Source organism: Marmota flaviventris, chromosome 17, assembly GCF_047511675.1.
Source record: "Marmota flaviventris isolate mMarFla1 chromosome 17, mMarFla1.hap1, whole genome shotgun sequence".
NCBI classification, from domain to species: Eukaryota; Metazoa; Chordata; class Mammalia; order Rodentia; family Sciuridae; genus Marmota; species Marmota flaviventris.
In genome coordinates this window covers 16,699,235-16,713,593 of record NC_092514.1, presented here as the reverse complement: position 1 = coordinate 16,713,593, position 14,359 = coordinate 16,699,235, and the positions used below count along the sequence as shown (strand labels likewise).

The following is a 14,359-nucleotide window of genomic DNA, read 5'->3' as shown; positions in this document are numbered from 1 at the left end:
ATGGTTTCCATAATGACTGTACTAATTTACATTCCGAACAGTGTATAAGAAAGAGTTCCTTTTTTTGCCACATCCTTTTTAAAATTATGTTCATTCTAACTAGATGAGTTGATATCTCATAGTGGCTTTGATATCTGATGAGTGATATTGTTTTTTCATATGCCTGTTGGCCATCTATACTTCTTCTTTTGAGAAATGTTTATTCAAGTCTTTTACCCATTTTTAAATCAGATTTGGTTTTGGTTTGTTTTTTTGCTAGAGTTCCTCCTATATTCTGGATTAATATCCCTTGTCAGATGTGTAGTTTGCAAATATTTTCTCCTATTCTGTATGCTCTCTTTGCTCTGTTGATAGTTTCCTTTTCTGTGCTGTTCATTCTTTTATATCTGCTGACTCTTTTTCTGGTGCTGGGATTGTACCCAGGACCTTGCGCATGTAAGTTTTCTAACTACTGAGTCACATCCCCCAACCTTTTCATTATTATTATTATTATTTTATTTTGGGGGAGAACATGGATTGAACTCAGGGACACTCAACCACTGAGCCACATCCCCAGCCCTATTTGTATTTTATTTGGAGACAGGGTCTCACTGAGTTGCTTAGCACCTCACCATTGCTGAGGCTGGCTTTGAACTCGCAATCCTCCTGTCTCAGCCTCCCGAGCAACTGGGATTACAGGCATGCACCACTGCACACAGCTCACGTTTAATTTTTAAGAAACTGCTGTGCTGTTTTGCAAAATAGCTGTACCATTTTGCATTTCCATTAGCAATATGTTGATGTATTAGTATAACCATCACTTTAAACATTTATCATTTCTTTGTGGTAAGAACATTCAGAATCTTCTCTTCTGGCTATTTTGAAATATGCAATGCATTATTGTTAACTATAGTCACCCTACTGTGCTATAGAACAACAAAATTATCCCTTTACTTGCTTCATAGCCTTTCTAACACTTCTTTTTAATTTTTAGCCATTCTGATAGGTGTATGATAATATCTTCTTCTTGTGGTTTCAGTTTGCATTTTCTTAGTGATTAATAATGTTGAGCATCTTTTCATGTGCTCATTTGCCATTTGCCATTCAAATATCTTCTTTTTTTGGGGGGGGGGCATACCAGGGATTGAACTCAGGGGTACCACATCCCCAGTCCCATTTTGTATTTTATTTAGAGACAGGGTCTTGCTGAATTGCTTAGAGCCTAATTTGCTGAGGCAGGCTTTGAACTCCCGATCCTCCTGTCTCAGTCTTCCAAGCTGCTAGGATTATAGGCGTGCACCATCATGCCCAGCTCAAATATCTTCTTTGGTGAAGTATGTGTTTAAGTCTTTGACCACTTTTTATTGAATTGTGCATTTCATTATGATTATTGAGACTATTATTGATTATTGAGTTTTACAAACTCTTTATAAATTCAGGAATGAAGTCCTTCATAGAAACTTTCCTTCCAGTCTGTTGTTTAGCCTCTCATTTTCTCAGCCATGTCTTTTGAAGACCAGAAGTTTTACATTTTGATGAATTCCAATTTATTAGTTTTTAAAATTATTTTATGGATTATGTACTTGGTATTGTATCAAAGAAATCTTTGCCAAACTCAAGGTCACAAAGATCCTCCTCTCCTCTGCTGGATGTTTTCTAATTTCAAACTTCACATTTCTGTCTGTGACCCATCTTTAACATTTATTGTAAACCAGGCACTGGGCCTAGAGCTAAGAAACAAAGAGGAATGAGACAGAACCCTTCCTTCTGGGTCATCTGGGCTGGGGATGGGGAACAAAGTAAACAACATTCTTATGGTGTGAGGAGCTCACCAGGGATGTGGTACCCCTGAGTTCAATCCCTGGTGAGCTTGTGTACACGGTGCTGAGGATGCTCACTGTGGTTTTTGAAGCAGGACTAATCTCCAGGTAAAGACCAGGGATTGAGTTTCACGGAGGCGAGTAGGAGGTAGACAGAAAGCAGAAACCAGGGGTGGGAACCCTGTTTGGGGGTTGGAGTAGCCATGGGGAGGCTGGAGGCTGGATTATAGATTGTTATGTCCCAGTAGCTGTTGGGCATTGGCTGTTCCTGGAGTCTCTATGCATGGTGGCTGGCAGGAGTGGGCAGAGGAGAACAGAGGCCCCATATGGGTCACTCAATGTCCCATATCCTGAAACAAAGAAGAGGCGGGGTTGGCTTTATGATATAGCTCATGCCTTGTTGTTTGAAGGCCAGGACATTGTCAGATGAGACTGTGTCATAAAGAGCTCATCCTTAGGGGGCGGCCGCAGCACTGTTACATAACCATTTCTGTCCCCCACCCTGGGCACAGATCATGTCGTGCAAACTGTACTGGCTGTTCCTTGTAGAATTACTCCTGAGGACTGTGTAAGAAATGTGTCATGACAAGATAATCCCGGGAGCAGCCTGCAAAATAATCCCTCATCTTTGTAGTTCTTGTATATATTTAAAATCTAATACTAGAAGTGTTCGGTGCTGAGGGGAGAGACAGGGCCTATTGCAGGCCCCTGAATAAATTAACCCTGCAAAGCACAGCAGTTGCTTTCATTAGCCAGCTGGCACTACAGGAAGATAGCTAAAGCCTGTGGGTTAGGAAAGAAAATTTCAGGAATGTGAGAACAAAAAGGAAATCAGCTGCATTCAGTGATTTAACTTAATCCGTTAACAATAAAGAAATCCAGAACTCATGGTGCTCTGAGCAATAACTGTCTCCCACAATGTGTGCAAGAGAACACACTTTCTCTGTTCAATAGAGGGTGTCCCCCACAACCCGGGTACCCAGGGTGATGGTGCAGGCATGAGTTAGACCCCAGAGGGACAATCTCGATGTTGTTTGTGCTTCATTTGTTCCTATAGTCGCTCCAGGTAAATTCTTTCTTCCCCCTGTTTCTACCTGGTGGCCCTAAGGAGTGACATTAATGAACAGACTCAGCCACTCTTCCAGATGTTTGCAGCCATCATGTCCACTACACTTAAGGCCTCTACTGCCCACAGTCCTGAAGATACCTCTCCATAACTTCTGGGCCACAGATGGGAGTCTTTCCCTGGCAGGCTGCTTCCTCCATCACCCTGGGCACCTTCACTGCCACTGCCCTGTTGCTTAGTTTCAAGGTGCCAGAAAGTTATATCTTCAATAAGAAAGTGCAGAAGGCCCAATAAATCTGGTGGGACACCTCAGAATTTCTTGAGGAACTAGCTCTTTCAATGGTTTTTAATGGCCCTATTCCTAACTACATTTCTTCTCCTAGGCTGAGAGTTCTCCCAGGAAGCTCTTCAGTTCCTCAGACAGACAGTCTGTCAGGAGCTCTCCCTGCCAGCCTCCCCACATGCCTGGGCCACAGCCCTCCTTGTAATTGGGATCCAGTTGAGACCCTCTACTCTGATTTTCAAGCTTGCAAGGTTTAAGGCTGCCTTTGCAGAATTCAATAAGGTCACCATTATAGCAATCTTGTTTCTGTTTGTGGAAGTTCTTCATGAGTATATCAGTGACCAAATGACTCTGAAGGTACTATTATGAAAGGAGAAGACCACCATCATGGAGAAAGAGGAGCCAGAGTCCAGTCTGATTTTTTTCTCCCGTTTGCTAACATCTGAGGTTTTACCAAGCTCAAACTACTTTAATTTTAAATTGGTTGCACACACACACACACACACACACACACACAGAGTCAGGAATTGGTCAAAAAAGTTTGGACATTTGTTAGATGAATTCTTTACTTGGCCTCCTGAGGAGAGAGCATATCCTACCTTTGATATCCAATGCAGATGAGTGTGAAGAACTGGTAGAGATGAGTGTCTTTCCGGGGGAAGAAAAAATAAGTAATCATAACTGAAGTAGTGGAGGGGAAATGAGCCACTGGAGGAAGTCCTGTCGTGTGACTCATGAAAATCACTTGATGTAGGATTTATTCCCTCAATGATGGTCAAAGAGTTGACACCAGCTCTTGCCTCTGAATCAGAAGTGGTAGACTGGATGGAATGCTTTCACCATTGCTTGCTTTTCTTGAATTTTTAAGGCACTTCTGCAATAAGTGGACTTGTGAGATGACCTGAGGTTTCTCTCGTGGAGTTCCATTTGCAATATAGTTAGCATGTGTGGTCAGCATGGGCACGTGGCATGCGGGGTCTGCCTCTTCTGAGTTTGCAGAGCTGGTACTGGTTTCTTCTTGGTGATGTCTTCCTGTGGTCAGAAAACCAGTGAGCAGAGGAGGGCAGTGGATGTGGTGAGTGGACAGGTCTCTTCACCCATGGGTGAGGCTTTGTCATAGAGGGTCCTTTATTACATTAATGCTCAGCAGTGCTGGGGGAAAGGGTTTGCCCCTCCCTCTTGGGTCTTAAGAGTTCCAGGGCATTGTGCCCATTGGTGGAGGGCACAGCCGTTGCTGGGTGTGTGGGGTTCTTGCATTGTTCTTAAGAGGAAATAGAACAGAATGAGACAAAACTGGCTTGTTGTCCTGGAAGCTGTACCACTGACATCATAGTGCTTTGCCCTTTGTCCCATCTGACATAGAAGTCTCGGGAAGAAACAGAAAAGGTTGGATAAAAGATAAAGTTCTCACATTCGATATTTTATTCATTCCTTAAATCTGTGGTTACCATCAGCTCCCACTTTATAAAACATCTACCAACAAATTCATTCATGATGTTTCTATTAAGACATCTAGTTAAGCCATAAGCCATAAAAATGTATTATTTTCTTTGACTATGAAACTAGGATGTATACCAAAAAATTATCCTGCCATCCTTCAGGAATAAATTCAGGAAATTAGATGGAGCAGGAAATGACTTTAGAGATTTGGTACTGAATAATTTTAGGGACTATTTCTCAAGCATGACTATAAGTTCATGGGATTAACTTTTATAATATGAATGCTTATACATCAACATGAATGTTATTTTTAAGGTAATAATCCTAGAAAGCTCTATATCAATGGGGTTCTCATTCTGAAAGCAATTTCGGGACCCCCTTTTTTTGCAATGGTTAGAGACATTCATAAGTCTTACAGAAAAAGGATTATCATTGCTTTCTATTCTATTTTGTATTCACCAATTCATTTAGCACCTGCTTAGGTGAGTGCCTCCTATTGTATTGGCAGGGTCCTGTGTTGAGACCTATAAAAGCTTTCTGGTTGGGTGAGGCAGGAGCAAGAAGGTCTCCATATGCATGTCCTCCATGAAAGGTGGAATCTAGTATTCATTGATATTTTGGGAAGCACCTGCTGTGTGCCAGGGAGGCAAAGCCCTTCTATCAACAACTATATTAACTTCTATTACTGTAACAAAATACCTGAGACAATCAATTTAAGAAGGGAGAAGACTTACTTTGGCTCAAGGTTTTAGAGATTTTAGTTAATGGTTGTTTAGGGGATCTATGGTGGCACAGTACATCATGATGGGAGCACATAGTAGAAGAATCTTCCTTCATGGCAGCCGGGAAGCAAAGAGAGAGGAAGGACCTGAGGTCCCAGTATCCCCTTGCCAATGACCTAACTTCCTCCCACTAGGCTCTACCAGAGTCTTAAAGGTTTCACCATCTCCTGATAGCACCACAGACTGGGGACCAAGCCTTCAGTTCATGGACCTTTTGGGGGACACTTCAAATCCAAATATAGCACCCACATTCCATGGTGGAGGGAGGCAGATAATTAATGGCAGATAAATCAGTTATGGTGAAAGTCTTCATTTGGTGATAAAAGCTCAGAAGAAATAAGACCACAATCAAGGTGATCTGTCACATTGGATGAGAGAGCTACTCTACAAAGTGGGAAGAAAAAGTATCTTAGAGGAAATGATTTTGAGAAAAGATCAAAGCACAAAGCCCTTTGGTGGGAACCAGCAAGGCCTATTCAATAAACTGGAAACAATTTTTGTAACTGAAGAAGAGTGATCAGGAAAGAGTGGTTCAAACCAAGGTTGAGAGGTGGGCATGTCCCAGGACCTTGAGGGCCATGACTAAGAGTTTGGCTTTCTGTCCCAAGTGCAGTGGTGATAGGCCATTGGGCATAATGATTTGTAGAGATTTTGTTGTTTGTTTTTGTGCTGGGGTTTGAACCCAGGGCTTCACACATGCTAAGTACACACTCTACCTCTGAATAACACCCCTTCCTACCTTGTGGTATTTTTTAAGAAAATAATAGTTTTTAAAGCTAAAGTTTAACATTTTAATTGCATCATCGTAAATGAAAGAAAAAATTTACAGCTTCATTGAAATATCATTGATGGATAAAAAAATACATATTTCATGTATAAAATTGGATAAGTTTGAAGCACAGAATGAGCCCTCAGACACTGAATTTTGCTGGTGTCTTGATCTTGGACTTCTCAGCTTCCAGAACTGTGAGCAATAAATTCCTTTTGTTTCTAAATGACCCAGTTGGGTCCACAGCTTGGAAGTGGTGCTACCTGGGCCTATACTGGGAATTGAACAAACTTCTGGGCAATTTGTTGTTGCTGATCTTTTTTTTTTTTTTTTTTTTTTAAGAGAGAGAGAGAGAGAGAGAGTGAGAGAGAGAGAATTTTTTAATATTTATTTTTTTTAGTTTTCGGTGGACACAACATCTTTATTTGTCTGTGGTGCTGAGGATTGAACGCAGCGCCCCGCGCATGCCAGGCGTGCTACCGCTTGAGCCACATCCCCAGCCCCTGTTGCTGATCTTTAAGATCGATGACAACAGCTCCCTGACAGGATAGTCAGGAACATGAGAGATGACTGATATAAGAAAATACTGAACATTGTGCCTGCTTCTTTCTTGTGGATAAATATTACTTAAAAATAAGAAAGAAGTGAAGGGTTTTGAGCAGACAGTGACCAATCCCAGCCCAAACTTCAGAATTCTGTCAGGAATACATAAAGAATGAGCTCCAGGCAGAACTTCAGTGCAAGCCTATGCTGGGACATAGAGGGCTCCCACCCAAAGCTCTTCAAGGAGTTGGATTGGCCGATGTGGGAGGGGAATTTGAGAATGGTAACCCAAGGGCAGAGTCCAAAATGACTCTAAAGTTTGGAGTCTAGGAAAGTAAGAGAAAAGCTATGTTGGTGATAGCAATGGGAAGGTTGGGGGTAAGTCTAGTTATTGAGAGTCTGTTCTGGATCCTTCCACTAAGTCTGGCCATGAGGCTGCCCCCAGGAGGGCTTACAGGCCAGCTGGCACACAGGTAAATGGACAGTCAAGGAGACCCTCCTGGACTTGGGTTGGGGAGGTTTTCTAGAGTGGAGAGACTTAAGGTCACTTTGGAAGTTGAGTGCTGAGCTGGTATCCTGGGCGTCCTCTGTTGGCTCCCCTACCATCTCTGTGCTCTGCTAAAGACACTGCATCTATGCTCTATGCCTTGCTTTGGCTGGCCCACTGGAGGGAGAATAGAATTTTGACTCCATTGAAAAATTTTTTTTTTCTTCTGCTGCCTTCCCTGAGTCTCCATAGTTGGTTGTGTTTTTGTACTAAAGGCCCAAACTCTGAATCCTGGGCCAGTTCCTTCTAGCTTCCAACTGCTTCCTCTACCTACTCCCTTGCAGAGCTAGGGATGATAAGGATCCCAGTCTTAGAGTTTTGCAAGCTTCCCCGTTGCTTCTCCAAAACCCTGCCCACGCCCTTGTCAGCAGTTTCCTCTCGGCAATCCTCAGGTGCCCAGAACTGGGACTGAATAAATAGGGCACAGGATGCTTCCATCGAAATAAATAGGAAAGTCTCTGGGTTTTCTTACAGTTTAGATATTATTCTTTCTTCTTCTGCAGTAGATCCTTTTATTTTTTTTTTGGGGGGGGGGGGTACCAAATTTCTTTATTTGAAGGAATGGTACAAATTAAAGAACATAAGTGGATATTTTGGTACAACTTATAGAAAAGGTAAAGGTAACCCCAATATGCATGCACTGCCTTGGTGACCAGGGAAGTCACTTGCACGGCTATGGGAAAGTCAGGCTGAGGTTTAGCTCTCGTTATCACTGTATCCCAGGGTGTGCTTGTCAAAGAGATACTCTGCCATGCCCGATTCTGGGGCTCCCATCTTGCCCAAGTTGGTTACATGGTCACCCAATTCTTTGATGGATTTCACCTGCTCATTCAGGTAATGAGTCTCAATGAAGTCACACAAGTGGGGGTCATTTTTGTCAGTGGCCAGTTTGTGCAGTTCCAGAAGTGACTGGTTCACACTTTTCTCCAAGTGCAAAGCACACTCCATGGCATTGAGCCCACTCTCCCAGTCATCACGGTCTGGTTTCTTGATATCCTGGAGGAAGATCCGGCCACCTGGTTAGTTCTGCAGCTTCATCAATTTCTCAGCATGTTCCCTCTCCTCATGAGATTGGTGAAGAAAATATTTGGCAAAGTTCTTCAAAGCCACATCATCACGGTCAAAGTAGTAAGACATGGACAGGTAGACACAGGAGGCGTAGAGCTCCAGGTTGATCTGGCGGTTGATGGCGGCCTCCGTGTCCTGGTGGTAGTTCTGGCGCACCTGCGAGGGGGACGTGGTAGCCATGGCGGGCCGCTGAGGAGAGGCGCGGCGCTGGAGCGGCAGCGGAGGCCTGGGGCGGTCCGAGGGCGCTGTGAAGAGGTGGCGAAGGACTGCTGGCTCTGAGCGGCAGCCGGGGTGGGGGTCCAGCGCCGGGTTCCGTCCAAGCACTGTTGAAGCAGGAAACCGCCGCGACTCTCGGCAAAGAACGTCTGGCCTGCAGTAGATCCTTTTAAACTGTCCCCAAAGAAAGGGCTCTTGGAAGATTTTATTTCTGTCTCCTTTTTCTACTGCCTTGGCTCATTCACTTTTAAGTCTTTGATGTGAAGCCACATGATAGGTAAGGAAATAACTACTCATTAGTGGTCATTCAGCTCTTTGGGATACTGACCTCTTGGTTCAGCTTTAGAGACCTAAGGACATCACAGACCAGTGTTTCTGAGTGCTTGGTCTCAATATAGCTGCCAGATTACAGCCTCTGTTTATGGCTTGTGTATCATATTTGTGAACCACCTCTGCTTCTGTTTCTTATTCCAGATTACACCCTATCCTTTGTGGGTTTCTGCCTGTGGCCTTGTGCCATAGTTTCTGTGAGTCCTTATTCCCCTCTCAGTGTTTATTTTCAGGTTTGAGGTAGTGTGATCCGTAACATACAAATGTCCTTTCTCATTTAATTTTTGTTTGGTCCCTTTTTGATTCTCTTTCCCTTCCAGTGATATCTGCAGAGGGGACCAGTGTGTTTTCGTTTGCAGTTTTTCTTCTGAGACCATAAGGAAATCTGTCCTTTTCCTTATTTACCAGGAAGTAATTTAGGGCTATTGGGAAAAATTTTTTTCAACCCCCAAGATCACAGGAAATAATCATCTTTAAAAAATTTCCTGTGGTCACTGGCTTAAGCCTGGGATTTCTTTGGCTCTTCCCTAACCAGATTTGGTGTAACAAGGTTTCCATGTTAGATGGGAAACTCTCCAGGTGCATTGTGTGTCCGTCCCTCTGTAACTCAGAGTCCCAAGACTCTCCTTCTTGCCCTACAACAGTTTTTCAACTTCATTTAGGCCACATATTTACTTATCATACGACTGCTTCTTTGGTTTTATATTTCCAATTGCCTCTCTGGCTTCTACCCAGTAACACCCAAGGTATTACCACCATAAATGCCTTCACACTTTGCCATATGTCCCCTGCCAGACTTAGAACCACTACCTTCCAAGTGGTCAGTAGCAAACTCAACACATGTTCTAACAAGCTCTAGTTAGATATTTTCAACTTGCTGTTCACTAATATTCTATTTCCTGCCGAGTCCCATGGTAATTGAGCTATGTGCACATTCTTATTTTGTTAGTTCTCAGACTTGAATGCTTTAGCTTTCCGCTTCCTAATGCTTATTGTACTTGAAGCTGAGACCTGAATGCCTTCTCCCACTCTCACAGACTTGTCATTATTTTCTGATTATCCAGAATGGTTTCCCAATCACCTTCCAGTTTTCTTTGCCTTAAAAGGGAAATAAAACCAAGAGCCCCAAGATAATCCCCCAACACAGGCTGTGAAGGCGGAGATTCGGTAGCAAAATAACATGTTTTCAGGGAGCAGGAGACATATGCATGGGCTCTGACCTCCCCTGTGCCCAAGCACCTCATTGTATTCCTAAAATAGCTGTCCCCTGTCCCTTCCTTTCCTCCCTCCCCTCTTTCTTTTCTACATTATACTGTACAATTTATGAGTTATAGCTTAAATGTTAGTCTTACGCTATTCTGGATAGGAAAGAAGTTTGATAAGAAAATAAAATGTTTGACAAATTCAAAGAAAATATCCCTGGGAATACCCTCTCTCTGCCCCTTTCTCTCCATTTCGTACTCTCTTTGGGGAATGGGTTTCTAGATTTAACAGTATTCCCTTGGATGATTTGATTTTTTGTGATGTCTATGAGGCTTTTAAGAAACACTTTTTGCCCCCACTGTTTTGTACTTGCCTAGGGACCATCTATTCATTTCATGTTATTAATTTGCACCCATTAGAAAATATTACTTAGCCAGCATTCCCACCTGTGTTTATCTTGCAGCAGCTGAGATTTGTTAGCAGTAGTTCTAATGACTGTAAGGCGTCTTCCCTCAGTGCTTATTGCCCTCTCTGCTTTCTCCTGTTCACGTTTCCAAATGAAAATAGATTGCTCTGTAAGAAGAGCATTTTCCTCACATTGAATGTCTATCTGCCTCCTTCCCCCAATATTTAATTGATCTGTCACAGTGTGTTGTTGAATTAATAAAGCAGAGAAGCCCTCCATTTAAAACAATCAACAATTTTGTCTAGAAAGCAGCTCATATATGTTAAGAGTCTTCTATGTGCCTGGCATTTGATTCCTACCTTCTCCTTTAGGCTTCACGGTTTTGTGAAGTCACTATTCAACTCCTTCTTTCTGGGTGAAGATATCGAGACTCACAGCGCTCAAAAAGCATGCCCAAGCTCACACAATCAAGCTGAAGCTGCATCTGTTCCAGGTGCCTTTGATCTACAAGCCCTCATGCCTTGCCATGTGAACAGGGATTATCTAGAGAGGCCATACCCATCCTGGTGTTTAAGCACACAGGTTTTGGAGCCGGTGTAAACTAGGTTTGAATCTTGTCACTGCAGCATTTATGTGATCAACTGGTTCCCTGTGCCACAGAGCCAGGCCTAAGGGTGGGATCTGAGAAGAGAGTAGTAGGAACAATGGAAAGTGGATTGGATGGAAACCTGGAGTCAATTAGGGGAGGGCTAAGAGGTATAGCTGTTCCTTTGGGGCCGAAGGCATTGCTGCAGGTGGACAGAGAGTTGGGTTAACATGGTCCATGCTGTGCAGGCAGACAGCTCAGAGGTCATAGCTCTGTGTTCCAGAAAACCCCAGGACTGGGGGTGGGTACATCAGAGGAAAGAGAGAAGTCTCCAGAATATCTCAGTGACATCACAAGGATACTAGTCGGGGCTGGGGTGGACAACAGGTGATGTTTAATAAGATCCTTAGACATGGAGCCTGGGAAGCAGGAAGCAAGACTTCCATTCAGTCTGATGGAGTACAGGGAGCAGGTCTCTTCCTCACACACCAATTCCCATCCTCTTGTCTGCACCAACCTGCATAGTCTATCACCTCTCCATAGCAGGTGTCATGAGGCCACTCCCAGGCATCACATCCTGGGCATTTTCTCTTCTTGTGAGCATTTCTTCCTGGCTACAGTGAGTAGGACATTGATGATTCATTATCTCACATTATCAATTATGAAACAAAATGGGATTGGAAGGAAAGAATCTAGCTGATGTATGAACACAAGGCTGAATTCAAGAAAAAAAAATGCTGGCAGAATGGAATGAAGGATACTCAGAAAATAGTTTGGGAAATAGGAGGGGTCCAGATGAACAAGAGTTCATTGGGGACATTCATTTGGGAATAAGAGCTGAATTCAAGGGGATGGTAAAGAAAGGAGAGATATGACCAATGAAGTAACCTGCAGAGCTTTACCTCAGAGCAAGCAACTTATCAGACTTTGAAAAATGATTGAGCATTTTTGGATGCACCATCCAGGAGATCATGAGATCTGATGCCAGAGATTAAGAGAGGAGTTAAGATCTTCAAATTTTGACATGACCTGCCTGCCTCCCTCCTCTCCTTTCTTCCTTCCCTCTCTTCCTTTTCCTTCCTTCCTTGTTTTGTACTTGGATTCCTGAAATGTTGGGGGAAAGACTGCAAAGATAATTTTCTGTCCCTTTTCTTGCTGTTTTTTTTTTCTTTAGTTATAGTTGGACACAATACCTTTATTTCACTTATTTATTTTCATGTGGTGCTGAAGATCAAACCCAGGATCTTGCATGTATGTGCAAGGCGAGCGCTCTACTGCTGAGCCACAACCCCAACCCCAGCCCATTGCTGTTTTTTTTTTTTTTTTAATATTTATTTTTTAGTTTTAGGTGGACACAACATCTTTATTTTTTATTTTTATGTGGTGCTGAGAATTGAATCCAGTGATTCATGCATGCCAGGCGAGCGCACTACCACTTGAGCCACATCCTCAGCCTCCCATTGCTGTTTTTAATCTTCATATTTTTAAGCTCTTAGGGGAGAGTTTCAGGGGTTACCTGGGCAGATTTTGGAACACTTAGATGCCTTGCAAAATCGCCTTATGCGTTCCTAAAGTCATAGTCATTTGTAAGTAGTTCTAATCATAAAAGGTGGTGTTGATTGATTAAGCAGATATTTTATTTAAACCATCTCCCCAAGTCAGACTGATGTGTTGCTGTTGGGATCTGTAGTCGTTACTAATTTTCTTCATGAATCATTAAGGCTCTGTTAGTTCATTTTATCTTGGGAGGGAGTCCTAATGAAATTAGTTACTGAACAGGTCTTAACCTAGACATTCTTTTGCTGTTGCTGTGGAAACCAGCAATAAAAATTGTGGGTTGAGAAAGAAAAATAATCATTGCTGAACATCAGTAAAATACAGGAGCAGTAGGCTGCTTTTCTTATACAGACTTTTTTTTTTTTTTAAATCATGATACCTGGAACCAGGCTGAGGTTAATAAGGTTCTGAGCTCATCATATCACTGAAATCACGTGTAGTTTTTCTCAGAAACATTATGGAAAACAAATTACAAAGTCTTTACTATTAGAACAAAATATATTCTAGGCTTGTGTAATTATGTCAAAATGTATTCTACTGTCATGTAAAACTAAAAAGAACCAATTTTTTTAAAAAGAACATTTTCACCAGTGGTGGCATTCACAGGCTGACAATTGGACCCATGTCCCCAGCTAATCCCTTTGTTTAAATAGGAAGAAATAATGACTCTGGAGGAGAGAGGTATTGTCAGTTGAAATGTTCTCTTCCAGCCAAGAAAGGAGACAGGAACATAAGGTGGCCTTGCCCAGCGAGACAAGTGCTCTACCACTGAGCTCTATCCCCAGCCTATGAGTATTTTTTTTTCTTTTTTTCCCCTTGGAACAAGGGCCCTTAACTACCGAGCCACATTCCCAGCCCTTTTTAATACTTTATTTAGTGACAGGGTCATGCTGAGTTGTTTAGATCCTTGATAAGTTTTTGAGGCTAGCTTTGAACTTGTGATCTCCTGCCTCAGCCTCTTGAGCTGCTGAGATTATAGTAGGCATGTACCACAGTGCCCAGCTCCCAGCTCTATGTAAATATATTTTTTAAATATTTATTTTTTAATTGTAGTTGGAAACAATACCTTTATTTTATTTATCCATTCATATGCGGTGCTGAGAATCGAACCCAGGGCCTCACACGGGCTAGGCAAGCGCTCTACAGCTGAGCCACAACCCCAGCCCCATATGTGAGTGTTTTTTAGAGTGCATTTTTTGTTGTTGTTTTTAGACATTGATGGACCTTTATTTTATTCATTTATTTGTATGTGGTGCTGAGAATCGAACCCAGTGCCTCATACATGCTAGGCAAAGGCTCTACCACTGAGCCACAACCCCAGCCCTAAAGTGCATTTGTGATGTTTTTTCAAAGGATGCAGCACTTTGGTTTGGGTGCCCTGTGTCACACTCTTGGCCATCAGAGTCTACAGGGATGGGGAAAGGTAAGATTGGGGCTAAAGAAGATCCTCAAGGGCATTTAATCCAGTCCTGTTACATTGCTGACAGAAGAAACAGAGGATCAGGGAAAGGGGTGTGCCAGCTACTTCTGGCTCAGGAATAACAGACTAGGATGATTTTTTAAAATGATTGCCAGTGGAGAGACCCAGGCCACCTCCCAGTCTCTCTGCATGTGGATATCCCCCAAGAACTTTAGCTGCATCCTTCTACTTTGAACAATCTTTTAAAATATTTTTTTAGATGTTGATGGACCTTTATTTGATTCATTTATTTATACATGGTGCTGAGAATCGAGCCCAGGGCCTCACACATGCTAGGCAAGTGC

The 14,359-nt window shown here is 42.7% G+C and overlaps 1 protein-coding gene and 1 pseudogene across 4 annotated transcripts in view; one reads left to right on the top strand and one right to left on the bottom strand.

The window, feature by feature from the left end:
• Specc1 (sperm antigen with calponin homology and coiled-coil domains 1) overlaps nt 1-14,359 on the top strand; it is a 269,979-nt gene that overhangs the window by 47,177 nt on the left and 208,443 nt on the right. The gene's annotated exons all lie outside the window — the stretch shown is intronic.
• LOC114082967 (ferritin heavy chain pseudogene) lies at nt 7,851-8,492 on the bottom strand (annotated as a pseudogene).